This window comes from Myotis daubentonii, chromosome 15 (assembly GCF_963259705.1).
Source record: "Myotis daubentonii chromosome 15, mMyoDau2.1, whole genome shotgun sequence".
Lineage (NCBI taxonomy): Eukaryota > Metazoa > Chordata > Mammalia > Chiroptera > Vespertilionidae > Myotis > Myotis daubentonii.
The window spans coordinates 9,609,354-9,634,939 of NC_081854.1; the positions used below are offsets into that span (position 1 = coordinate 9,609,354).

The 25,586-nt window shown below is 52.8% G+C and overlaps 1 protein-coding gene across 3 annotated transcripts in view; it reads right to left on the reverse strand.

The window, feature by feature from the left end:
- BICRA (BRD4 interacting chromatin remodeling complex associated protein) overlaps positions 1-24,917 on the reverse strand; it is a 78,908-nt gene extending 53,991 nt beyond the window's left edge. For 2 of the 3 annotated variants that reach the window (XM_059666003.1, XM_059666001.1), the window contains exon 1: positions 24,601-24,917. The gene's annotated coding sequence lies outside the window, so the exon portion shown is untranslated. Of the gene's footprint in view, positions 1-23,063; positions 23,319-24,600 lie in introns of those variants that run through there. The other variant, XM_059666002.1, reaches the window with a different exon arrangement.
- Positions 24,918-25,586: the final 669 nt, after the last annotated feature.

Genomic DNA, 25,586 nt, shown 5'->3' on the forward strand with positions numbered 1-25,586 from the left:
ACACATTAACCTACGTGGTGCGGTTGGTAATAATAGTGATAAGGGGGTAGGAAGTGGCCATATGCAGGGTCAGGAATGATGGGGAAGCAGAGGTTTCAATATTAAAACGGTGGTCAATAGAGGTGACGCTGAAGCAGAGACTGGAGTCAAGCAGACACGTGGAGGGAGCGTACCAGGCGGGGGAACAGTCCGCACAAAGGCCCTGAGGCAGGAATGCATCTGGTTGGCTCCAAGAACAACTAGGCCAGTGGTCAGCAAACTCATTAGTCCACAGAGCCAAATATCAACAGTACGACGATTGAAATTTCTTTTGAGAGCCACATTTTTTAAACTGAAACTATATAGGTAGGTACATTGTTATTAACTTAATTAGGGTACTCCTAAGGCTTAGGAAGAGCCACACTCAAGGGGCCAGAGAGCCGCATGTGACTCGCGAGCCGCAGTTTGCCGACCACCGAACCAGATCATTGTGAGGTGGGTGGAGCATGGGGTGTGACATCAGAGGGGTGGTGAAGGGAGTGGGGGGCGTGGGGGGCATGGGTTTTGTTCTGAGTGTTCTAAGCTACAGGATTGCTTCCATGCCGCCAGCGTGCTTCTCACACGGGGTGGGGGGGGGGGGGCGGGGGGGCCATGGGGAGCCGAGGTTGGGCTCTGAGAGGTCCAGAAGCTGCCCGTTCTAGTTCAAATGTTCTCACATTTCCATTTTCACTGTCAATGTTTTTCAAATCGTGGGTTGTAATATTTGAGCCGTCACGAAATCACTGTAATGGGTATCAACCACCACTTACACAAATGAAGGAAACAAGAGAATTTTACAAGGTATTGACTCAAAGGTAGTCAAGTTAAGCGTCCCACAAAACTTTGGTTTCAGATGTGTGTCTGTGTGTGTCTGTGTGTCCATCTGTCCTGGGTCACAGTGTAAAATATATGTCTTATTAGGAATTGCAAGTTAAAAGTGAGGGAAACAGTTAATCCGGATGCCCCTCCCTCCAGAACCGAATCCTTCCCACCCACTCCCCTGGCCATGCCAGGGTCTGAACAAACACCTACGCTGGCGAAGACTGTCTCGGGTACCCCCAAAACTATTTTCTTTCCCTCCTAGGCTGGACTACATTTCCCAGCATCCCTTGTAGCTAGGTGTCACCATGTGACTGAATTCTGGCTGACAGAATGTCAGTGGAGTGACACTCGGGCCCAGGCCTGTCACATAAAATACCCCTCCGCTATTTTTCATCTGCGTGGACCCCAGACTTGGGGGAGGGCAGAGCCACAAGAGGGAAGGAGTCTGGCTCCCTCCGTGGGTTCACCAGAGGCTGCTCAACCAGAAACACCTTCACGGGTCTCTGACGTGGGCAAGGAAGATATTTTTATGCTGTTAAGCCGCTGAGAAGAAAGGGCTTACTTGTTACAGTAGCGAGCATGACCCCTGCTCGCTCACACTCCCACCAGATGAAAGCTGGCCGACTGAGCAGCCGGATGAACGAAACGCCTTCTGCAGAAGTTCCGGGAAGAGAAGAGAGGCCTCAGGGGACGGCGGGTGTGCCCAGCTCCGAGGAGCGACAACAAAGCAGTGGGCCCGTCCAAGGCCAGAGATTTGGTGCCCACAAAATGTCCTAAGCCGTATCAAGTTCCTGTTTGGAAAAGAAACTCGAGCCCCAGGACCAGGGCCAGCCTGCATCTCCAGCCTAACACCACGCCAAGGACAAGAGCCTCCATCTGTACATCGCCGGCCGTTATCATAAACGAGGTCCCGGGCTTGCGGGACAACCCTGCACAGCGGGGACCTGGACCCCCGCCTCCCCCGACAGATGGGGAAAGCTGAAGCCTGCGGCCACCCTGCCAACAGGAACTGTGGTTCACCAGGTGTGTGAGTGCTCACCCCACACGTGAGCCCCGAAGGTGGGAGCCTAGAGTAGATCTGAGAGGGCAAGGACGCTGCCATTAGTGCCTGCAGGAAGTACCTGTTGAATAAATGAGCAGCTGCTTTTTCCCCTTTTTTACAAATGAAGCGATGAGGCTCAGAGAGGGCAAGTCACTGACTCAAGGTCACCCAGCAAATGAGGGAGGGAACCGGGTTTCGGGTCAAGATAGGACCCCAAAGCACCACCCTGCCTGCTCTGCCAGCCTGCCCCCAGTGCCCAGCACACCCACCCAGGGCCCAATCATACCGCCTTTTAAGCCTTAGGCCCTTTTTTCTGTTCTTCCCAATTTTCTCTCCCCAATACACTTTCTTTTTGGCTTATTCACAACCTCCTGAGTTCCTCGTTCACTAAGTATTCATCCATTTAGCAAGTAAGGGCTGAGACACATCCCTTGTGCCTCTGTTCTAGATGCTGGGGGGTGGGCGGGCAACAAAACAAAGATCCCTGTTCACCCAGAGCTTACGTTTCTGAAGAGGGTAAGGATGGGGACAACAAATAATCTTACACTACGTGTTTACAGGTATTTAACTTGCACGCATTTTATTTATACGGAGTGATTACACGTGAACATACTTTGTAAATTATACTTATAAATGTTAAAATAGAAATGCTGTTATATAAAGAATTATTTGCCCTGACCGGTTTGGCTCAGTGGATAGAGCGTCGGCCTGCGGACTCAAGGGTCCCAGGTTCGATTCCGGTCAAGGGCATGTGCCTTGGTTGCAGGCACATCCCCAGTAGGAGATGTGCAGGAGGCAGCTGATCGATGTTTCTAACTCTCTATTCTTCTCCCTTCCTCTCTGTAAAAAATCAATAAAATATATTTTTTTAAAAAAATTTATAAATATTAAGAATACTTAGAGATACTGCTCCCAGCCTCCCACGCCATGCACTGTGAGGAGAAGGCCTAGCCTACACCCACTGCATCGCCTGCTGCCAGCCCAGGGCGGCCTGTGTGGGCGGCTGCTATTGCCCCAAGGAGACAGGATGGAGTCTGTGTCCATTGCTGTCACTGGCTCTGCACCAGGACCCTCGGAGGCAGGTGACCCTGACCCAAGTGGGAGATGTCCTTCTGTCCGACCAGTCACCCCGCCCCACACAGACCGCATGGTGGACAAGAGCTGGCAGGGAGCAAGCTGCCCAGGCTTCTTCCAGGCTCCTCTGGCCAAAGGCATGCGGGTAAGAGCTCCAACTCCAACACTGGGTGCATCAGGCCAGGGTGGCACCCTGGTCCCAGCAACATGGACCCTGGACTCATAAAATGATCTTTGTCCCCACCCCACACGACAGGCTTCATGGCAGCATGACAGCTCCTCCATGCACGAGGCTATGAATAGAGCTGCTTTCCATCCCGACTCCATTTGTTTATTAATTATTTATTATCCGGTCTGATTCCACAGGGATGTGTGGTGACTCAGACGAAGCACATCTAACAAAAATGGCAAAACTAAAAAAAAAAAAAAAAAAAATTAAATTAAATTTTAAAAAATGGCAAAACTAAGAAACCGCACCAGAGAACATTCAAAAGAAAAAAAAAATTTGCAATATAAAATATTCATATAAAATCAATCTATATATATATGCCAAGTGACCAGAACAACAGAAAGGACAGAACGACCAGAACAACCGGTCACTGTGATGCACACTGGGGAGGCCAACCAGCCCGATCAGGGCCCCGATCGGCCCCCAACCTCCCACGGCCCCTCCCCCTGGCCGACCCCACCCCCGATTGGCCTCCCACATCAGAGATGGGGCCAGCTAGCCAACTGCCCACAGCCCCTCACCCCCACCAGCGGCCCAATCAGCCCCCATTGGGGCAGGCTGGCCAGACCCCCACCCTGTGCATGAATTCGTGCACTGAGCCTCTGGTGTAAATATAAAATAAATGGTATGTCAGAAGTTGGTAAATACCATGGAGGAAAAGCAGTGAAGGAGAAGGGCAAGGGACTTGCAGTTTTAAATAGAGTGAAAAAGGCAGGCGTGATGGAAGAGGGGAGGGAGGGAGCCATGGAGAAGGGGAACAGCCGGTGCAAAGGCCCTGAGGTGCTTGCTTGTCTGAGTTGAGGAAGCCAGTGTGGCTGAAGCAGCGACGGGGAGAGAAGTTAGTGGGAGAGAAGGTTAGGTAAAAAGCCAAGGACCAGATCATGTAATAAAAATAATAACAGCTTTCTTCAAACGATTCCAAAAAATCCAAGAGGAAGGAAACACTTCCAAGCTCTTTCTGAGACCAGCATTATCCTAATTCCAAAACCAGAAAACAACACTACAAAGAAAGAGAACTATAGGCCAATATCCCTGATGAACATAGATGCTAAAATCCTCAACAAAATATTAGCAAATCCCATCCAGCAATATATGAAAAAGATCATACACTATGACCAAGTGGGATTATTCCAGGGCTGCAAGGCTGGTTCAATATTTGCAAATCAATAAATGCGATACATCACATAAACAAACTGAAAGATTAAAAAAACATGATCATAGCAATAGACGCAGAAAAAGCATTCAACAAAATCCAATACCCACTTTTGATAAAAACTCTCAGCAAAGCGCGAAGAGAGGGATCATACGTCAACATGATAAGGCCATTTATGATAAACCTACAGCCAACATCAGACTCAATGGGCAAAAACTAAAACCATTTCCCCTAAGAACAGAAACAAGACAGGGATGTCCACTTTCACCCCTCTTATTCAACGTAATACTGGAAGGCTTCGCCACAGCGACCAGACAAGAAGAGATCAAAGGCATCCAAATTGGAAAGGAGGAAGTAAAACTGTCATTTGCAATTTTACCGATGACATGATATTGTACATAGAAAACCCTAAAGACTCCACCAAGAAACTACTAGATGTAATAAATGAATTCAGCAATGTAGCAGATACAAAATTAATACCCAGAAATCAATGGCTTTTTCTCACCAATGATGAACTCTCAGAAATAGAAACTAAAAAATAATCCCATTTACCATCACAATAAAAAAAGAAAAATTAAGATACTTAGGAAACAAACTTAACCAAGGAGGTAAAAGACAGGACATTGAAAAAAGAGATAGAGGAAGATATAAACAAATGGAAGAATATACTGTGTGCATGGACTGGTAGAATTAGCATCAATAAAATGTCCATACTACCCAAAGCAATCTACAGACTCAATGCAGTTCTATTAAAATACCAACAGCATATTTCACAGATATAGAACAAATACTCCAAAAATTTATATGGAACCAAAAAAGACCCCGAAGAGCCACAACAAACTTAAAGAAGAACAAAGTTGGAGGGATCACAACACTGGATTTCGAGCTATACTACAAAGCCACCGTAATCAAAACAGCCTGGTACTGGCACAAGAACAGCATACAGACAATGGAACAGACGAACCCAGAAATCAACCCAAGCCATGACACTCAATTAATATTTGACAAAGGAGGCAAGAGCATACAATGGAGTAATGACAATGTCTTTAATAAATGGTGTTAGGAAAACTGGGCAGGTACATGCAAAAAAATGCAACTAGACTACCAACTTACACCATTCACAAGAACAAACTCAAAATGGATAAAAGACCTAAACATAAGTCAGGAAACCATAAAAATCCTAGAAGAAAATGTAGGCAGCAAAATATCAGACATCTCACGTAGCAGAATTTTCACTGATACATAGCCTAGGGCAAGTGAAACAAAGAAAAAAATAAACAAATAGGATTACATCAAAATAAAAGGCTTTTGCACAGCAAAAGAAACCAGCATCAAAATTAAAAGGGAGCCCACAGTATGGGAGAACATATTTGCCAATGATACATCTGATAAGAGGTTAATTTCTAAAATACATAAAGTACTCATACAACTCAACAAAAGGAAGATAAATAATCCAACTTAAAGATGGATTGAGGACTTAAATATACACTTCTCCAAAGAGGACGGATGGCCAAGAGACATGAAAAAATGCTCAAAGTCACTAATCATCAGAGAGATGCAAATTGAAATAATGAGGAACCACCTCACACCTGTCAGAATAGCTACCATCAATAAAACAACAAACAAGTGCTGCTGAGGATGTGGAGGAAAAGGAACCCTCGTGCACTGCCGGTGGGAGTGCAGACTGGTACAACCACTATGGAAAACAGTTTGGAGTTTCCTCAAAAAATTAAAAATGGAACTGCTATTTGACCCAGTGATCCCACTTCTAGGAAGCCTGAAACACCAATCAGAAAGACTATATGCACCCCTATGTTCATAGCAGCACAATTTACAATACCTATGATCTAGAAACAGCCCAAGTGCCCATCAGTAGATGAGTGGATAAAAAGCCGTCGTGGCCCGGCTGGTGTGGCTCAGTGGTTGACCATCAACCTATGAACCAGAAGGTCACGGTTCAATTCCCAGTCAAGGTACATGCCCGGGTTGCAGGCTTTAACTCCGGTAGGGAGCATGCAGGAGGCAGCTGATCACTGATTCTCTCTCACCATTGATGTTTCTATATCTCTCTCCCTCACCCTTCCTCTCTGAAGTCAATAAAAATATATATGTATTTTTTAAAGCTGTGATATATTTACACCATGGAATACTATGCAGTTGTAAAAAAGAAGGAACTTTTACCTTTTGCAACAGCATGGAGGGACCTGGAGAGTTTTATGCTAAGTGAAATAAGCCAGTCAGAGAAAGACAAGTATCACATGATCTCACTTATATATGGAATCCAATGAACAAAATAAACTGACAAATAAAATAGATCCAGAGACATGGAAGCATGCAACAGACTGATGAATCTCATCAGAGGGAAGGGGGTGGGGGTGGGTGAGAAGAGATTTACGAAAAAACTTACATGCATATATGCATAACCCATGGACAGACAATACCAGTAGTGTGGTGAAGGCCTGGGGAGGAGGCAGGGAGGGAAGGGATCATCGGGGGGAAAAGGGGACATCTGTAATATTTGCAACAGTAAATTTAAAAAAAGAAAAAAAAGCTAAAAGATAGAAACAACCGAACTGTCCATTAGCTGATGAGTGAATAAACAAAATGTGGTACATCCGGACAGCGGAGTGTCATTCACCCTGAGAAAGGAATGGAATTCTGAGACATGCTACAAAATTAATGAACCTTGAAAACTAGGCTCAGTGAAGGAATCCAGACACAAAAGAACAATTACTGTAGGATTCCACTTATACTAGGAGGCTACAACAGGCAAATTCATAGACACAGAAAGTAGACTAGAGGTTACAGGGGCTGTGGGAGGAAGACTAGGTGGCTATTATTTAATGGATATAGAGTTTGTGTGTGGGGGGTGATGAAAAAATTCTGGCAATGGACGCAGGTGATAGAAGTGGTAAAAATGGTATATTTTGTTATGCACATTTTACTGCAATAAGAAAATAACAGCTAACACTTATGTTGCCTTTGATGTTTCAGGAAGTGTTCGAAGCTTTCGCGTTACTTCATTTGCTACTCCAACCACCCTACAGAGGAGGAACCTTCCAAACCAGTGCTCTCCAAAGAAATATGCCCACGAGCCTGGTCATATTTCTAGCGGAAAGAATAGGTGGCTTTATATATGTTATATGTATTTAATTTTAATAACATATTTTATGTAAGCTGATATATGCAAACATGCTCATTTCAACGAGCGATCAGAATTATAAAATGTTATTATTTTTATTAATATAAAAATACTATTGCCCTAGCCGGTTTGGCTCAGTGAATAGAGCGTCGGCCTGCGAACTGAAAGGTCTGAAAGGTCCCAGGTTCGATTCCGGTCAAGGGCACATGCCCGGGTTGTGGGCTCGATCCCCAGTGGGGGACTTGCAGGAGGCAACCAATCCATGATTCTCTCTCATCATGGATGTTTCTCTCTCTCTCCCTCTTCCTTCCTCTCTGAAATCAATAAAAATATATTTCTAAAAAAATACCATTGAGGTTAGTTTACATTTCTTCCCCCCCGCCCCCCTTCATTCTACGCCTTTGAAATCCAGTGTGCAATTTTCACTCACAGCCCATTCAGTGCCCAAGCGCCACATGTGGCCAGTGGCTACTGCACTGGACAGCAGAGTCCGGGCCGTGGTAAGGACTTAGCTTTTACTCTGAATGACAGGGGCTACGGGAAGGCTCTGAGCAGAGGAGGGATCAGGAGCTGACTCTGGTGACAGGAGGGTCTCTCCGGCTTTGTGAGAGGAGCAGGTTGTGTCCCAGGAGGAGGAGATGGCACTGGTCCAGAGAGTGGCTGGACCAGGGTAGGGGGCAGTGGAGGTGGGGACAGTAGGCCAGGTTCTGGAGACGTCCTCTAGGCAAAGGTGACAGGTGCACAAGAGAGAGGCGAGGTGGCCGACACAGCAAGGTGAATCTACTCAACGCTACAGAGCTGTACAGGTCCCAAGGGCTAAGATGATAACTTTTATGTTTGTGTTATTTTCCACAATAAAAAAAATTTGAATTTAAATTAAAAGAGAGAGAAAGAGAGAGAGAGAAAGAGAGAGAGAGAGAGAGAGAGAGAGAGAGCGCCCTGAGCAGTGTGGCTCAGTTAGTTGAAGCGTCGTCCCGTACACTGAAAGGTTGTGCGTTTGATCCCTGGTTGGTGCATATAGGAGGCAACCAATTGATGTTTCTCTCTCACATCGATGTCTGTCTGTCTGTCTGTCTCTCTTTCTTCCCTTTCTACAATCAATAAGCATGTCCTCAGGTGAGAATTTAAAAATAATAAATAAAAACAAAATTGAAAGAGAGAGGAGTCAAGGATGATGCAAAAGTATCTAGTCCTGGTCCTGGGGGAGGAGGGGGCTGCCATTAACTGACACCCTGGAGAGGAGCAGGCTGTGTTATGGTTTGGTCTGGTTTCGGGGGCGGGAGCTCCGAGTGGAGACCACCCTGGAGAGTTCAGCCAGGGGTACAGGCCGGAGACAACATGCCTGTGCCGGGGGAGTGAGTACAATCTCCTCGGCCCGCTCGCCCCTACTCCCCTGCCTGACCATCCACAGGGCTGGCCTCTCTTTGGTTCCATGACACGGCTCCTGGCCCGTCATCCCGTCTCCCCTTCCTCCCTCATCACCAGCCCCGGCCCGGCACAGACTCCAGGCTCCCGGCTTTTGGAGAACAGGTTTCCAGAAGCCCCACTGCCCACTCCTACTGCCCACCCAGCTTCCCCGCCTTCAATCCCATCAAGGGTTGACGAGGCTGCTCATTCTGAATTGTCCAGCAGGGAGTACACACAACCCATGAAGATGCTAACCGGTGTGTGCAATATGCAACCGGGACGTGGGGAAGGGAAGACAGAATCCGAATGCCTATGGGTCCACGATCCTTTATTCAAATCCCTCGAGCTCAGATGTGTGCCGAACGCAGACCTTCCCCCGACTGTGCAAGGCAACGGCGTGCCCGTGTCTGTTACACAACACCCACAAGAGGCTCGGAGGCGGCACCCTGTAATCAAACCCTAATATTTCTGCAACCAAACACATGCATATTCACTTGCAGAGTGACACAGACCGACTATAAATAGCCTGGCTTCAGGGCTGGCCCTGCTGCCAGTCACGCGGGACCATTACTGATGGTGGCGGTGGTGTTTGGATCAGACAGACCCAGCTTCACATCCCGGCTCTGCAATTTTCTGAGCCTGAGCAACTGACTTATTTACCTCTGGGGTCTTGGCCCTGGGGATAAGGAAGGATCTGGCTGTTGCCTGGAGGACTTAAATGAGTGAGAATGACGACAGAGCAAACAGCGGCAGTAACAATAATTGCAGGTAACCTTCCCGGAGCCTCCCTGTGGTCCAGGCGGGTCCGGGGTTCTGTGCTGCCATCGAGTTGTTGATGGAGCCCCCGTGCCCTCCAGGGAGGCAGCCCGGCTGTTGTTTTCCCTCCGTCACCCAAGGCCTGCAGTAGCTCGCCCAGGATGTTTATCTGACACAGGCCTTGAACTTGGGTCAAGCAGGCCCTAGGTCAGGTTGACCCGTTCCGATGCTGGTCCCCTCCCGCCGTGGAGATCATTTAAACAACCCCAGCTCTGTTTTCCTCCCCAAGCAAGCCCAGAGGGAGGAAGTTATTTTGCTCCACCGCACGAACATGTCCTGCCCCGACGGGGAGCCCACGGGGAGCCCACACGTGCGGCCTCCAGACCAATGCTGTCCGCCTCCTCCTGATCCAGCCACTCTCACGCCACCCGGAGCTGCCACCCTCCTTCCGCCACCCGGGTGTCCTCTCGCCTCTCCTCTTTCAGTTCCCCTGAAACCCCGGCCTTCCTTTGAGCCCAGAGGCAGCTCCAGAGGCCGCCCTGGGCCTCGAGGACGGAGAGTTGCTTAAGCCGGGCTGGCTCTGGCCAGTGTCCCTAGGGCCCGGCACAGGCCTGGCACGGAGCCGTCACTCAATAAATCCTGGCTGCTGTTTGCCAGGGGTGAGGATGGCGAAGCCTTTGTGGAATGCGATTTGGCACGGCCCACCCACATCTCGGTGCAGCTTCCCTCTGCCTTAGCAAGCCCTCTTCCAGGAATCTGGCTGGTGGAAGCACTCTTGCACAAGCAGCGAGCGACTGAAGGTGTGGCCACAAGAATGTCAGGTGGCGCCACTCCCCAGCTCAAAAGCTCCCCATGGCTCCCATCTCCCCATGGACACCAAGCCCAAATTCTAGTCCAAGATGCAGAATGGAACGGCTAGGGCAGGGTGGGGAACGTCCGGCCGGCGGGCCGCATAAGGCCTGAGAAGTCATTGGGTCTGGCCCCACCCAGGCTTTCGGGGTGAGTTAATGAAATGTCTGACCAAATGCAGCAGGCGGACTTTTAAGCTGATAATTCTGTATGGCCCGCGAATGATGTTATAAATATCGAAATGGCCCCTGGCAGAGAAAAGGGCCCCCACCCCTGCTCTAAGCAACAAAGAGGTAGTGTGAATCAGCTCACAGGGGGGGTAAGAGGGAACACGAAATTACCCAATTCATCTAAGGGAGGCAGGAAATGAGAAAAAAGGAACAAAGAGCATGGGCGATAAACAGAAAACAAACAGCAAGAGGCAAGATTTAAATCCAACCGCATCAGTAACACCGTGGACAGCGAATGGTCTGAGCCGGCGCTCTCCACCAAGTAGCTCCACTCCCAAGCACTTTATTTTTAATATATTTTTATTGATTTCGGAGAGGAAAGAGAAATAGAAACATCAATGATGAGAGAGAATCATTGATCGGCTGCCTCCTGCACGCCCCCTCCTGGGGATGGAGCCGGCAACCCAAGCATATGCCCTTGACCGGAAATTGAACCCGGGACCTTTCAGTCCGCAGGTCGACGCTCTATCCACGGAGCCACACCGGCTAGGGCTCCCGAGCACTTTTAATACAGCTGGTCCAACTGAGATGTGCCTCGAGTGTGAAATATACAACAAATTTTGAAAACTTAAGTGTAGGAAAAACAACGACTGCATAGCAAGTGTTAGTGACGGTGTGGAAAATGGGACTGGGAATTGACGCAACCGCTGTGAAGAACAGCAGGTCTTCAAAGAGTTACACACAGAATTACCACATGACCCAGCCAGTCTACTCCTAGGTTATATCCAAAACAACCGAGCCCTGGCCCGTGTGGCTCAACTGGCTGCGCTTCCTCCCAGGCACCCAGAAGTCCCGGGTTCGATTCCCATTCAGGACACATGCCCGGGTTCTGACCTCCATCCCCAGTAGGGGGTGAGCCGGAGGCAGCTGATCAATGTTTCTCTCTCCTTGATGTTTCTCTCTCTCCTCCTCTCCCTTCCTCTCTCTCTGTAAAATTAATAAAAACATCCGGGGGGTAGGGGGTGGGGGGGAGAACTGAAAGCAGGGCCCGGACAGACTCTATGCCAATGTTCGAAGCAGCACTATTCGCAATGGCCAAAAGGTGGAAACAACCCAAGCGCCCACCAACAAGCAACTGGATAAACAAAATGCGGTTGTACACAGACAATGTCATGTTCCTCAGTCATGGATACATGCCACCACACGGATGAGTCTTAAAGACGTGACACTCAGCGAATTAAGCCAGACACGGAAGGACGAATGCTGTATGAGACCACTTACATGAGGCACCTAGAGCAGGCAAATCTATGAGGACAGAAAGCAGGAGAGACGTTACTGGCAGAGGAGGGAGAGGGTCTGTTCAGTGGTTCGAGTGTCTGTTGGGAATGACGAACCAGCTCTAGAAATGGATTGTGGCTCTGCCTGCACAGCATCGCAAATACACCTGTCACTGCATCGTACACTGGAAAAGGGTGACACTGGTGAATTTCGTGTTACGTGTATTTAACCAACTATAAGACATCTCATTAATGATTTTTATATTGATCACAGGTTGAAATGATAGCATTTTGGGTATATTAGATTACATAAAATATATTCACACTCATTTCCCCTGCTTCTACGGTGGCTAGTAAAAGATTTCAAGTAACATACGTGATTAGCATTTTATTTCTACTGGACAGCAATGCCCTTAATATTAATATGCTAATCGTCAGATGGAGACTATCAGACTATATGCTATCTGCAAGAGACACACTAAATAGAAAGGTACATATAGGCTCACAGCAAATACTGGAAATAAACTTATAAAAAAAATCGATAAGGTAGAGGGTAAATTATGGATGACCGCCCCGGCTGGGTGGCTCAGTTGGTTGAAGCGTTGTTCCATACACCAAAACCTTCCAGATTGCTGACATGGAAATAATTTTAAGACATTTGTTTAAGTTAAAAAGTAAGGATAGAAGAATTCATATGGTATGGATGCTCAAAGAAAAAAAAAGTATGCCTAGAAAAGGGGGTTGAAAGAATACAGTGCAATTGGCCCTGGCTGGGTAGCACAATTTGTTAGAGTGTAATCCCAATATGCCAAAAGTTGTAGGTTCGATTCCCGGTCAGAGAACATACAAAAAGCCACCAATGCCCTGGCTGGCTTGGCTCAGTGGATAAGGCATCAGCCTGTGGACTGAAGGGTCCCAGGTTCGATTCCAGTCAAGGGCATGTGCCTGGGTTGCGGGCTGGATCCCCAGCAGGGAGTGTGCAGGAGGCCACCGATCAATGATTCTCTCTCATCATTGATGTTTCTCTCTCTCTCTCTCCCCCTTCCTATCTGAAATCAATAAAAAAATATATATATATTAAAAAGCCACCAATGAAGGCATCAATAAATGGAACAACAAATTGATGTCTCTCTCAAGTCAATTAAAAAAAAAGAATACAGCACAAACTCCCCACAGAGGTCCCCTCTACGGAGGGGCGCCGGGGGGGGGGGGGGGGGGAGACAGTGAAAAGAATTATAGTGTTCTGTGACTCTTTCCTGTGTAATAATTAATACAGACCTTCCCTCAAATTAGCCGACCGGAAGCAAAGAGCTAAGGAATCTTATTTTAGCCGGAGCCGGGGCACCCAAAGTCTCAGACTGGCAGAGGCCCGAAGCAACTGCAAACCCCGGGGAAACCACATTTGCAATTCAAATGTGTGGTCCGGGAGGGCAGGGCCTCACCTGGGAGCCTTTTAGAAGCGCTGAGCCACAGACCTACTGAGTCAGAACCCACACTTTAACAGGCCCCCAAGGAATCCGCGGCCAGGTCAAGTCTGAGAAACTGCTGGTTGCTGTCTGCACCAGTGGGCACAGACTAAACGCTGGTTACTGACAATAATAGCAATGACAGTGAGAGTGATCAGCTAGCACTTATTTCTTTATTTTTAGTGTGTTGTTGTCTTTTTTTAATATATTTTTATTGATTTCAGAGAGGAAGGGAGAGGGAGAGAGAGATAGAAACATCAATGATGAGAATCTTCGACCGGCTGCCTCCTGCACGACCCCTACTGGGAATCAAACCCACAACCTGAGCATGTGCCCTTGACCGGAATCGAATCCGGAACCTTTCAGTCCGCAGGCTGATGCTCTATCCGCTGAGCCAAAAATCTCTAAAAACCATCCTTTTCCCTCAGCCTTCAAGAATCACTCAAGGACAGACAGGCCTGCAATGCCCATCCTTATGTGTCCTCAGTGTCAACAGCCCCAGACCCGTCAGCAGCAGAAATACTCTTTGCTGCAGAAATCTTAGTATATTTGGCCGGGGAGCTTGCAAGGCATTCCCCACCATCATGGGCTGAAATATTCTGAATTTTGAAACACGATCCCGGTTAGTGCCACACATGGAGCACTTCTGTTAACACGCGATGTCACCTAGCTGACCTGCAAGAGGAAGGGATCAGGCCCCTCTCACCGATGGGGAAACTGAGGCTGAGAGAGGCGGGGGCCCTTGCTCCAAGTCCCTCAGCCGGCTGCAAGCCAGATGTGCCAAGACCCCTCCACCCCATCCCTTAGGTCTTGCTGACTCATACCAGCTTGTCACCAACCCAGACTCGCTCACAAGCTCACAAACTCACACACATCCTCGGTCTGGGGAAGCTGGGGCGGTCACGGTTATGCTAATGAAGACACAAAGGAGGGCAAAAGAGAAAGGAAGGCGGGACTGCACCCTGCTGAGCGGGGCTCCCAAAGGCTCAGTTGAGACCCCAGCTGGATCCCAACCCAAAGTGGGGGCAGAAGGGTGAGGGCAGCTTCCAGACTGTGGGCTTTCTCATTTTGGCTCCAGTAACAAGGAAGTATCGAGGTTGTATAGGTTCTGCGGCCTGACCACCATTTAGCAGCTGTGTGATTCTGGGCAAGTCACTGAACAGCTCTGTGCCTCAGTTTGTTCATCTGTAAAATGGGGATGCTCACTGCACCTAACCTCCTAGGGTCCTTCTGTGAGTGAGTGAGTCAGTGCTTAGGAAGGGCTTAGACCAGTGTCGGGGCAGTGCTAGCTGTTATTATTATTATTATTATCATCGCTATGGTCACAATCTATGTAAAGCTCTTAACCGAATTCACAAGCGCCCCGAGATCCTTTGCCAGATTTGGGGAGACCCAAGTGTGTATTTCTCCGGGGAGAAGGTCTGTAGTCTCTGACCAGATTCCCCCAAAGGACCTGACACCTCTTTTCCTCAAACTGCGAACCCCAGCATGCTCTTAACCTCCGGCCAAAAGAGGGTGGGCCAGTAGACGGGACTCAAGCTCCCCCGCCCCCACCGCCGGGCCCCCCTCAGTCCCCTCTCCTCCTGTCTCCAAGCAGGTCCACGCTGGCTCCTGGACTCCCTCCCAACCGCACAAGCATCTTTCCTCTACCTTCATACCTCTCTCCCCTCGCCTCCTCACCACCTCACACTCCTGGGGCCAACTACTGCCTCTTCCAGAACTTTCCTTCACTCCTTTCCTTCTCTCTCCTGAACCTGTGAGCCTGCTCAGGTCCTGAAAACCCAATCTCATGTGCTCCTCTTCTCCCAGCCGGGGCAAAGGCCGCCTGGCCCCTCGTTTATGCACTAAATGCGGATTAAGAGCTTATTCCGAGTCAGGTCCTGGGGATGAATTCTGTCCCGGGAATAAACTGAGTGACTCGAAGGAAGCTGGACAGGGAAGGCTCCCCTCGCAGAGACCTGAGAGACAGGAAGGAGTTGGGGGAGATCTCTGCAGGCAGAGGGCACAGCAGGGGAGGGAGGACCAAGCTTTGAAGAAGGCAAGGTTAAAGGTGAGAGATGAGGTCAAGGAGATAAGCCAGGCCAGACGGGAGGGGTGCTGTCTGTGAGGTGAGAATCAGATGTTTACTCGAGCATGAAGGAGCTAGAGAGCGGCGGTTCTCAACCTGTGGGTCGCGACCCCTTTGGGGGTCGAACGACCCTTTCACAGGGGTCGCCTAAGACCATCGGAAAACACATATATAATGACATATAGTTTTTGTGATTCATCACTATGCTTTCATTATGTTCAATTTGTAACAATGAAAATACATCCTGCATATTAGATATTTACTGACGATTCATAACAGTAGCAACATTACAGTTATGAAGTAGCAATGAAAATAATTTTATGGTTGGGGGTCACCACAACATGAGGAGCTGTATTAAAGGGTGTCGGCATTAGGAAGGTTGAGAACCACTGGGTTAGAGGATAGCAAGTATCTCCCTCGCTCCCTCCCATGGGGCCATCCTTCCCCTTCTCATGGCTCTTCATTATGCTCCAGTCTGGCTCCTGCGCCCACTACCCATCAAACCCAGGGCGTCTTTGCTTCCAGGACAGCTGCTTCCAACCCAGGAAGCCCGACCTCAAGTCCATTTAAGCCGAAACCTTTCTAGAAACTCCCCCATGCTGTTCCTGAGATGTGACCATGCCTGGTCCTGATCCTCCTCCCTCTCTTTCTCTGTTCTGCTCTCCACATGGGCGGCCACCTAGGTTGATCCTCAGCCCTCTCCCATCCTCTCCTGGGGACTCATCCCCATCCCCGGGGCCCAGTTATCACTCAGTGTCACCGCCTCTCACTTGAGACCCCTACAGGTCACTCATTCACTCTCCGACTCTCTCCTCTCTGCATTCCTCCGCGAGCCAAGAGGGTGTTAGGTTTTGCTCTCTGGGGTTTGAGTTCCCCAAACTACCAGCGCTCTATCATGTCCCAAGACAGGGCAGCTGCATCCACCCAGTTGTTCAGGCCAATGACCTCGGGTCACCTTAGACTGCTTTTCTCGTTCCTCCCATCAACAGAACCACGGCACCCCAGGTGCCAGCCTCCATGTCGCAGGCCCTCCTTCCCCACGAAGCTTCAACTGGCCTTCTGCAGAGCACCCTACGCTTCTCTGCTGGGAATGGCCTGGAATCCAAAGCCTGCCCCCAGAAGCCCCCTCCTCCAGGAAGCCTGCCCTGATGCCCCCACATACCCCAGAAGTCATGTCTCCTCCCAGCCTCCACCAGCCCAGCTGACCAAGATACTGATCTCACACTGCAGGGAGGATGGGCGTGTACTGGGCTTCCCTCCTGCCCTGTCCCCGAGGGCAGAGCTCTAAGGCCAGGCACACAGAAGGCCCCCAGTGTGGGTCTGAATTAACGAGTAGAATCCACCTGGATTCAAATCCTTGCTCTACCAGCAGCTAGCTGGGTGACCTTGGGCAGGTCACGTCACCTCTCTGGGACAGGGGGGTGCTGGCCACCTGGGAGTCCGGCCCTGGTTCGTAAGCAAACTCTGATGACTCTACCCCACACGGCACATAGGTGCTGGGCCAAGCAACAGACGACATGGACAAGTAAGTGGCAACAGGAGGTCCTAAAAGCAAGGAGCTGAATGGGGAAGACCCAGAAGGAGAAATAAAGCAGGATCCTCTCTATAAAGCAAAAACCCATCGCACAAAGCCAGCCACTGCCAGGGCTCAGGAGAACAAAAAGCAACACTTAAATCCGCAGGCAGGTTGCCGGGGGAGGCCAGGGAAGCGAACGGGAACACGGAATGTTACACGCTTACATATAAGTGCATATATGCAAGTATCCAGGTGACTAGTCTAGATCGGGAGGGGCGTGGGTCACAGAGGCGGCCACGTCTGTCGAGACCCATGCAGATGCACGCGTAGACTCCATGCGTTTTACTGTAAGGGAATTACACTTCCAGGAGAGAGCTGTGGGGGGGCACACACCTCCGAAACTCTGTGAGAGGGGGAGCGTGTGCACAAAAGCGGGGTCACAGGCACATTCTGGGGGCAGAAGTAAGGACCGTGTGGCAAGAGGTTGCTAAGCCGAGGGGAGTCTGGCCTGGAGTTTAAGAGCTAAGAGCTCTTACAGAGGGTCCCCCTCACCGAACCTGGGGGTCCACACTCAAGGATGGGGGAGGTGCCGTGAAGAACAGGAAGGAAGTTATAGTCGCAACCACCCTGTGAGGCAGGAGCTCTGGTGTCGCCTGCCCAGCACTTCCCGGGGGACACCAAGCAGCACCGCCCTGGTAAAGGGCTCGGGGAGCTTCCACCTGCGCAGGGTCCTGGGGGAAGGGGCCCCCCTTAGCCTCCAGGGCCCAGGGGTCATTCACAGGGTCCTGCAGCCACAGACATCCCCCCTCACTCTGCTCCGAGGCTGCCAGGCTGGGACCCAGGGGACACTGCAGGCTGGGATGGGGGTGGGGGGGTCAACTAAAGTCAACAAAGTGCCAAACACCAGAGGCACTTTGAAGGGGAACTACTGAGGGGTGGAGGGAGCTAGAGGAGCCTGGCTGGGCCCTGGATGGCTAGCTCAGTTGGTCAGAGCGCCGTCCGACGTTGCAGGTTCAATCCCTGGTCAGGGCGCATACAAGAATCAACCAATGAATGTATAAGGAAGTGGAAAAACAAATTGATCTCTCTCTAAAAAAATGAGTAAATTTTTAAAAAGTTACCTTTAAAAATAGAAAGCATCCCACATCTTGACTCACTTAAATCTCATAACCACCCCGGGAGGGGAGTTCTGTTACCGACGAGGAAACCGAGACCCAAAGGGTATTTGATTGCCTGGGACCTCGCCTCCATTTAAAATGCCAACACTGAGCCCTTGCTGGGGAGCTCAGTTCGTTAGAGCATCGTCCGGATGCATCAAAGCTGTGGGCTTGATCCCAGCCAGGGCACATACAAGAATCAACCAACGAATGCATAAATAAGTGGAACAACAAATCAATGTTTCTCTCTCTCTCTCTCTCTCTCTCTCTCAAAATCAATAAAAATAAATAAATAAATAAAATGCCAACATTGATTGCCTAGGTTTTAGGGAGAAAGGCAATAAAAACGTGGGTCTGATCTCACGGGAGACTTTGCTACTTATCTTAATAATAATAATAAATAATAATAATCCCACTACCAGTTTTTGAGCCCTTGCTATATGCCAGGCATTGCACACCCGTGAGCACGTCTGAGGTGGGTCCCCTGTTATTCCCATGTGTTCCAGATGAGGAAACTGAGGCACAGAGCAGGGAAGCCCTGTCTGTTTCCAGAGTCACGCCGCTGTGCCTGATGCCAGAGCAGCCTGCTATGTGTCGTCCAGCTCAGAATGCCAACATTGTTCCCATGTGCCTTTGGGGAGGACAATGGGGACCTTTCAGAGAGGAGAAGTCAGCCTGGGTCCCATGGGAGAACAGTGATCATAGCGAAAATAGCAGCGACCTCAGTTGCATGCCCGGCCTGGGAGAGCTCTGCCTCGTTAGGCCCTCCCAGCAGACCCTACAAAGGAGCCGGCCTGAGTCCATTCTACAGACAAGGAAACTGAGACCCAGGAAAGGCATCACTTGCCCAGAGTCATGCTGTGATTAAGAGGAAGAGCCAGCATTCCCTCCCGTGCCTGCCAATTTAGGGGGGTTCACGCTTCAGCTGAGTTGAAAAGGCCCCAGGAGAAAGAACTGATAAAGAATGACAGACACCACCACCCCTGGCTGTACGGCTACCTATGGACTTTTAAAAAATATTTTTTTTATTGATTTCAGAGAGGAAGGGAGAGGGAGAGATAGAAACATCAATGATGAGAGAGAATCATTGATCACCTGCCTCCTGCACGCCCCCCCCCCCCCCGACTGGAGTCGAGCCTGCAACCCGGATGTATGCCCTGACCGGGAATCAAACCGTGACCGCCTGGTTCATAGGTTGATGCTCAACCACTGAGCCACGCTGGCCAGGCTACCTATGAACCTTTTATGGATGTTCGTTAACCCACACAACAACCTTCCAAAAGTAGGTACTGAGATGAGCCCATTTAATAGAGGGGAAGACCGAGGCCTAGGGTAAGCAAGCCTCTTGGTGCAACCAGTCAGCCAGGAAGTGGCAGAGCCAAGGTTCGAACCAACAGACAGTTGGCTTCCCACACCCACGCTCTTGACCTCCACACCACCTGGCAAGCGCATGAAGCAGGCCACAGGCAGGAGGAACAGGCAAGGAGGTCACAAGACACAAAGACCCCAGGGATGGACGGGGGGACGAACTGAGCAGGAAGGGGAACAACTTCAAGATGCGGCTGCCAGGGGACCTCCTCAGAGTGACCGAATGACAGGTGACAGGTTCAGCATCCAGCAACCCCGCTTCCCGGACTTTATCCCACAGGCATGTCCATTTCCCAGCAAGACACGCGGAAGCATGCCTTCCCTCTCTGCGCGCACAAACTTTTGGAAACATCTCCATGTCAAGTCGAGGATTCACCCACTCTGCGGGATACCACGCGGCCAAGAAAAAGACGAGGAAACCCTGTGTGTGCAGCACCGTCGTGTCTCCCAGGGAGCTGAAGTGAAAAAAGCCACCTGCAGGATGATGGGAAGAGCGTGCTACCGTCTGTGCACAATAAACATTTTTTTAAAAATATATATTTTATTGATTTTTTACAGAGAGGAAGGGAGAGAGATAGTCAGAAACATCGATCAGCTGCCTCTTGCACATCTCCCACTGGGGATGTGCCCGCAACCCAGGTACATGCCCTTGACCGGAATCGAACCTGGGACCTTTCAGTCCGCAGGCCGACGCTCTATCCACTGAGCCAAACCAGTTTCGGCAACAATAAACATTTTTAAAGACAGACACACAGATGTGAATGTGTGTGTGCAGAGCATCAGAACTGAGGAGCTGCGTCTGGGGAGGCAAGCCAGGGTCCCAGGGACGCCAGTGGAAATGGAGGAGACTTACTACTTTGAATGTGTCCCATGTGCCTGTGTCGCTTAGAAAAAAAAAAAGAGAGAGACGGGGAGAGAAAGAAGTTGCTTCCTCCTTGGGGAGGCACAGACTACCCGACAGAACTCGTCAAATCCCACACAGCTAATCCAGCCCCATAAACAACACTTACCTTTCACCTCGCCCTGAACTAGGTCCCAACAACCTAACTGAGCCCCAGGGCCTGACACACAGTAGGCCCTCAGGAAGTTTCACTGGGAACAATTCAAAAAACAAAGGCAGTTTCCCCTGCTGCTCCTGCCAACAGATCCCCTTCTCCCCACCCCCCCACCCCCACCATGAATACACAAACTACACAAAACTAATTGTCAGCAAAACTAGAAATGTCTTAGCAAACATTCTCTCCCCATTGGGGAGACTTACATGGCCCGAGACACAAAGGCTTTAGTCCATGGGGACAACACTCTAACGGTGGGACTCCCGGCAGGGGAGAAGTCTAGAGAAGGAATGAGGAGGGCGCCTTGGGGACAATTCAAGTAAACATTTCCCATGTGTCTCTCGTGTGACGCACCCTATGCTGGGGAGCCAGCTCTCAGGCGGGCCCTCCGCCCTCCAAGAGAGGGGACAGACCGGGGATGAAGAGTGAATAAGTGGGGCGGGGGGGGCACTCTTTCGGATGGAGGGGGAACGCTCTGCACCGTGGATGTGTAGTTCAGAAACTTCCTATTTCTACTAAGAGTGAGAGTGCCTGGTGGGGGGAAGGCCCCAAGGAGACCAGGGCGAGGGGACCACGCCCCCCAGCCCTCTCCCCTGCAGGGCAGGAGAGCGAGCAAGGCAGCCCCCCAGTTGCAAGGCAGCCCCCCAGTTGCTCTCCAAGCCCAGGCCCGCTGGAAAGGCATGCCAGGCTTCCCTGTTTCCAATTAACTTCCCCACCAGCAGTCCTCTGCATTCTTGAGACCAGGAGTCAAGGCAGCTACAGGGAGAGCTGGGAAGGCTGGCGGGAACTCTGCTGGTGGCTGGACCTGGAGAACCCTCCCCCCCCCCCCCCCGCACCCTCCCTTCCCCTCCCCCACCCTCCCCCACCCCCGCCCCAGGGCTTGGCGCTGACCTCTTGGCCCCTCCACAGACTCACTGGAGCTGAGAAGGGGAAGAAGACCCCACATCCCCAGGGAATGCCCCAGAGGCCTCTGGGAAGGAAGTCAACGGGGAGGGGGCGAGGGGAGGGCATAGGCCTGTCCCTCGGGGGCCTTACTCCTGCTTCCCCCTCAAAGTCAATCTATTCCTACTTTCAGGAGATACGCAGCCTAGAGGGGCCTCCAGGCCCCCTCCTACTACCCACCCAGCGGTATTACTACGTATGCCTGTCATCTCTGGGAGGAAGACATTGGCACATCAAGGAGAGGACAGCAGTTGGGGGGCAGGGGCTCCCTCAAAATGTGGCCTTCCCAGCTCTGCTGACAAGCATGGAGCTCGTCTGCCACAACCCCAAGCCATGGCCCCGGCTTCCCGGGAACTCAGTTTCTTCATCTAGTGAGGGAGGTGACACAGGACCCCCAAAGGTGGACTCAGCACCAGTGAATGCTGAAGGGGGAGGGCCCCAGGTCAGACAGGTGGAGGGATATGTCACCGAAGCTGGGAATTATCTAGAAGCAGAATTATCTCCAGGCAGGCCTCACCGGCCACAGGAACGTCCTCAGGGGTGGACACCTTATGTGATCTCCATAAAACCCCCAGCCCCAGGCAACCCTCCCCACCCTACAGGCGTGCCACATCCCACCGGCTGAATGAGAAATAAAAACAAAACGTTTGGATGGAGACACTTTCACCCCCTCAAGGTCAGCCAAGGGAACTGTAATTATCCCGATCTACAGAGGCGGAAACTGAGGACAGGAGGGAGGGAAAGGACCTCCCTAAGATAACAGGCGGGGAGCAGGAGTGTGACACCAGGCCAAGAGGCAGCAGGGTGCCACGGAGGGCCACAGGGCAGAGGGACAACCAGGTCCCCAACAGCTCAGCCTTCCTCCCTGCAGGCTTGAGAAGCAGCAAGCCAGGGCAAGTCCCGGCTCAGGGGGAGAAGAGGATGACAGTGGGGCCGGCTCCTGGGTGACTTCAGCCAGGCCTGGGACAGCCCCTTGCCCTGACTCACACACCTCCGACTCTCAGCTGGGCCACAGGCAAGATGATCCTGCCCTCAGCCCAGCAGCCAGGTGCACTCTGACAGCTCTGTCCAGGGATTAACTACATTGGAGACCGTGGTCAACTGAAATCAAAGGGACCAAGTGCCCAAGAGGGGTACAGGGGAACCTAACAGTTTTGAACGGAGTTGGAGAAACCTGAGAGGGTTACAAATTGGGGCTGTGTGACCCTGGGCAAGCCACTGAACCTCTCTGAGCCTCCATTAGCCTGCCTGCAAAATGGGCAGATAGCAGTCCCTACTTCCTCCTCCCATTGTGGCCACTTTGCAGCAGCCCTAATGCTCCCTGGGTAGAGAGACGAGCTGATTTCCAACTCCTAGGAGTCGGGGAGCTATGGGGAAGGACGGGGGAGGTCAATGGACCCCTGAAGTCCCCCCTGACACCAGCACATGGGCAGGGAGTAGTTCCTGAACTGTCACCTCCCCTGTTCTCCCACCATCCCCTGAGGGCAGAGTTGACTCGGCCTCACCCCTACCCCCGCCCCAGGTGAGGGTTTGAAAAGCGCTCAGAACTTACAAATCTCAGGCCTTTGGTGTCTCGGTGTTTCTACAAACTGTTTCCCAGACAAGCGCCCTCGGAAAGATGTGAGGGAAGTGCAGGCGCTCGGTACCAACCCAGATCCTCGTTCTACCATTGGAGGGCTGTGACAAAAGGGGCTGCCAGTCCCGGCGGACGGAAGGCTGGGCACGGACTGCAGCCCCGGGGTCCAGGAGCCCCGGAGGGCCGGGACCTGTCACCCCCGCCTCCCTCCCCCAGGAGCTGACACGGCGGCCTCTGACCCCACCTCCCGGGAAGCTCAGCTGCTCAGAACCACAAAGCAAAACAAAGGGGCGCGGAGAGGAAGGAGCCACCGTGCCTCCCAATCACCGCGGGCGCCCGCGCCCCAACCCGCACCCTCCCGCGGCTCCTCGCCCGCTGCCCCGCTGGCCGCGGACCAAGGCCTGGGCAGCTCGGGTCCCTTGTCTCCCCGCGGCCGCCAGTGACAGCAGCCGGAGAAGCAGCTCAGGGGCAGCCAGGGATGGGAAAACCAGATGGCTCCGTCCCCCTCCCTCCTCCATCCCTCCCTCCCGGTGCCCGCGGGCAGGCGGCCCTCCGCAGGGGCCCGGCTCGCCCGGGCTCACCCCAGGGAAAGGGCTGCCTTTGTCTAAAGGTCACCACCCGAGCGCGGTGCCCGGGCTGGGCCCGGTGCCTCCCCTGCCCGGGCCGAGGGGGTGGAGGTGGGGGGCCGCCCTAAATCCCGGGAGGTGACAGGGGGTCAGGCTCCCCTCCCTCCTCCCTCCCCCTCCCCGGCCCCCCTCCGGGACCAGCCAGCCCGCTGGGGAGGGGGTCGGCTCCTTTCCCCGCCGGGGGTGCGGGACCAAGTCAACTCCTCTCATTGTTTAGGGGCGATGGGGAGGGGGGGGACCCGGTGGCCTCCCTCCACCTCCATCCCTCCGCAGCTGGCCGGGGGCCCCGTTTCTCCCCGGCAGCCCCGGGAGACATTTGGGGAGGGGGCGCAGGGGCCGGGCGAGAAGGGGAGATGAGGTCTCGCCGCCTCCGGCCGGGAAAGCACCGTCCGCTGCCCCGTCGCCCTCCTCTTCCCCGCAAGGCCGGGGAGGGCGCGGGGAGGAAGCCCGCGGGGCCGGGGAGGGGGTCTCCCGCCCCTCCCCCCGTGGAACGTTAGGTCTCGCCTCCCCGCCGCTCCATTGTATCCCCGGCAGCCGGCGGGAGGGCCGGGAGGCACCGGGCGCCGGGTCTGGGCAGGGAAGCCGGGTGGGGGGGTCCCCGCAGGCTCGGGGCGGCGGTGCTGGTAGGAGAGACGCGGGGGGTGGGGGCTGCCGGGGGCGGTGGGCGCCGAGCAGAAAAGGAGGCAGCGGACGCTGCGCCCCGGTTGGGGGGCTGAGTGTGTGAGTGCCGGGGGGGTGGGTTCGGCCCCGGCTCCGGCTCCCCCCACACACACCCTCGCCTCCAACCCCCACTCCCCCCTCGCTTTTGCGCCCTGTCACAGCCCCGACTCGCAGGTAGAGAGAGTTAAGAGATTTAAAGAGAAATTGCTACATTGTGAGAAACTCACCCTGATGTTTGAGCAGCCGTCGGCGCGGGGTCTCCGAGACGGCCCCGCACGGGCTGCACAGGGAGGACCCAGAAGGGGCCGACCGGCCGGGCCGGTCAGCGCACTGCCTGATCGCATGGCGGCCGCCCGGCAGCCTCCGCCGGGTCCCCGCCGCCGCCCTGCGCCGCGGCCCGGGCGCCCCGGCCCCGCGCCCGCTCCGGGGAGGACCCCTCGGGTTTGCAAAAAAAAAAAAAAAATTATTTTTAATTAAATGCAAAAGAAAAAAAAACCTTTACAGGTTTTGTGTTCCGCCCCCCCTTCCTTGTCCTCCTCCTCCTCCTCCCTCCGCCCTCGCTGGGGGCGGGGCCTGGGGCAGCCCCGCCCCTCTCCCGGCGCCGAGCGGCGGGCCCGCCAGCGAATGAGAGGCTGCGGCCGCGCCGGGAGGGGGCCCTTCGCTCCAGCACCGCCCCCTCCTCAGCCCCAGTCCCGGGGGTTTGGGGGCGCGCCTTCTCAGACTCCGGTGGAGTCCGGCGATTGCCTCTCACGGCGCTTGGCGTTGCGGGAGAGCTAAAGGGATGTGCGCCCCCAGACCACGGGCGCCCAGCCCGGCTGGGAAGGGGTCGCCGTGCGCCCTGGGCGCGCCCCCGGATTCGGGCGAGGGTCGCCGGGCGGGAAGACGCGGTGGTTTGAAAAGGCAGCGGGAGTCGCGTATGGAGCAGGAGGGAAGGTCTCGCCTGTGAATCCGCGGAGCCGGGAGTCCTAGCCATAAGGTGGAAGGTGGCGGGGGCTTTGGGGCGACTGGCCGGGACCCCGGGCTGGCTGATCGCTCCTCCCCGTCGGTCTTGGCCGAGCCGCGTCGGCCTCGCGGAGGGCGCCGGGGACCCGGGTCGGCCCTGCTGCAGAGCCGGGCTGGTGGGATTCCCAGGGCCCCACGTCGCCGCGATAGTGCTGGGCCCGTTTCCTCCCCACCTGGCCGTGGAAGCTTCGCGGGCGGCACACGGGTTCAC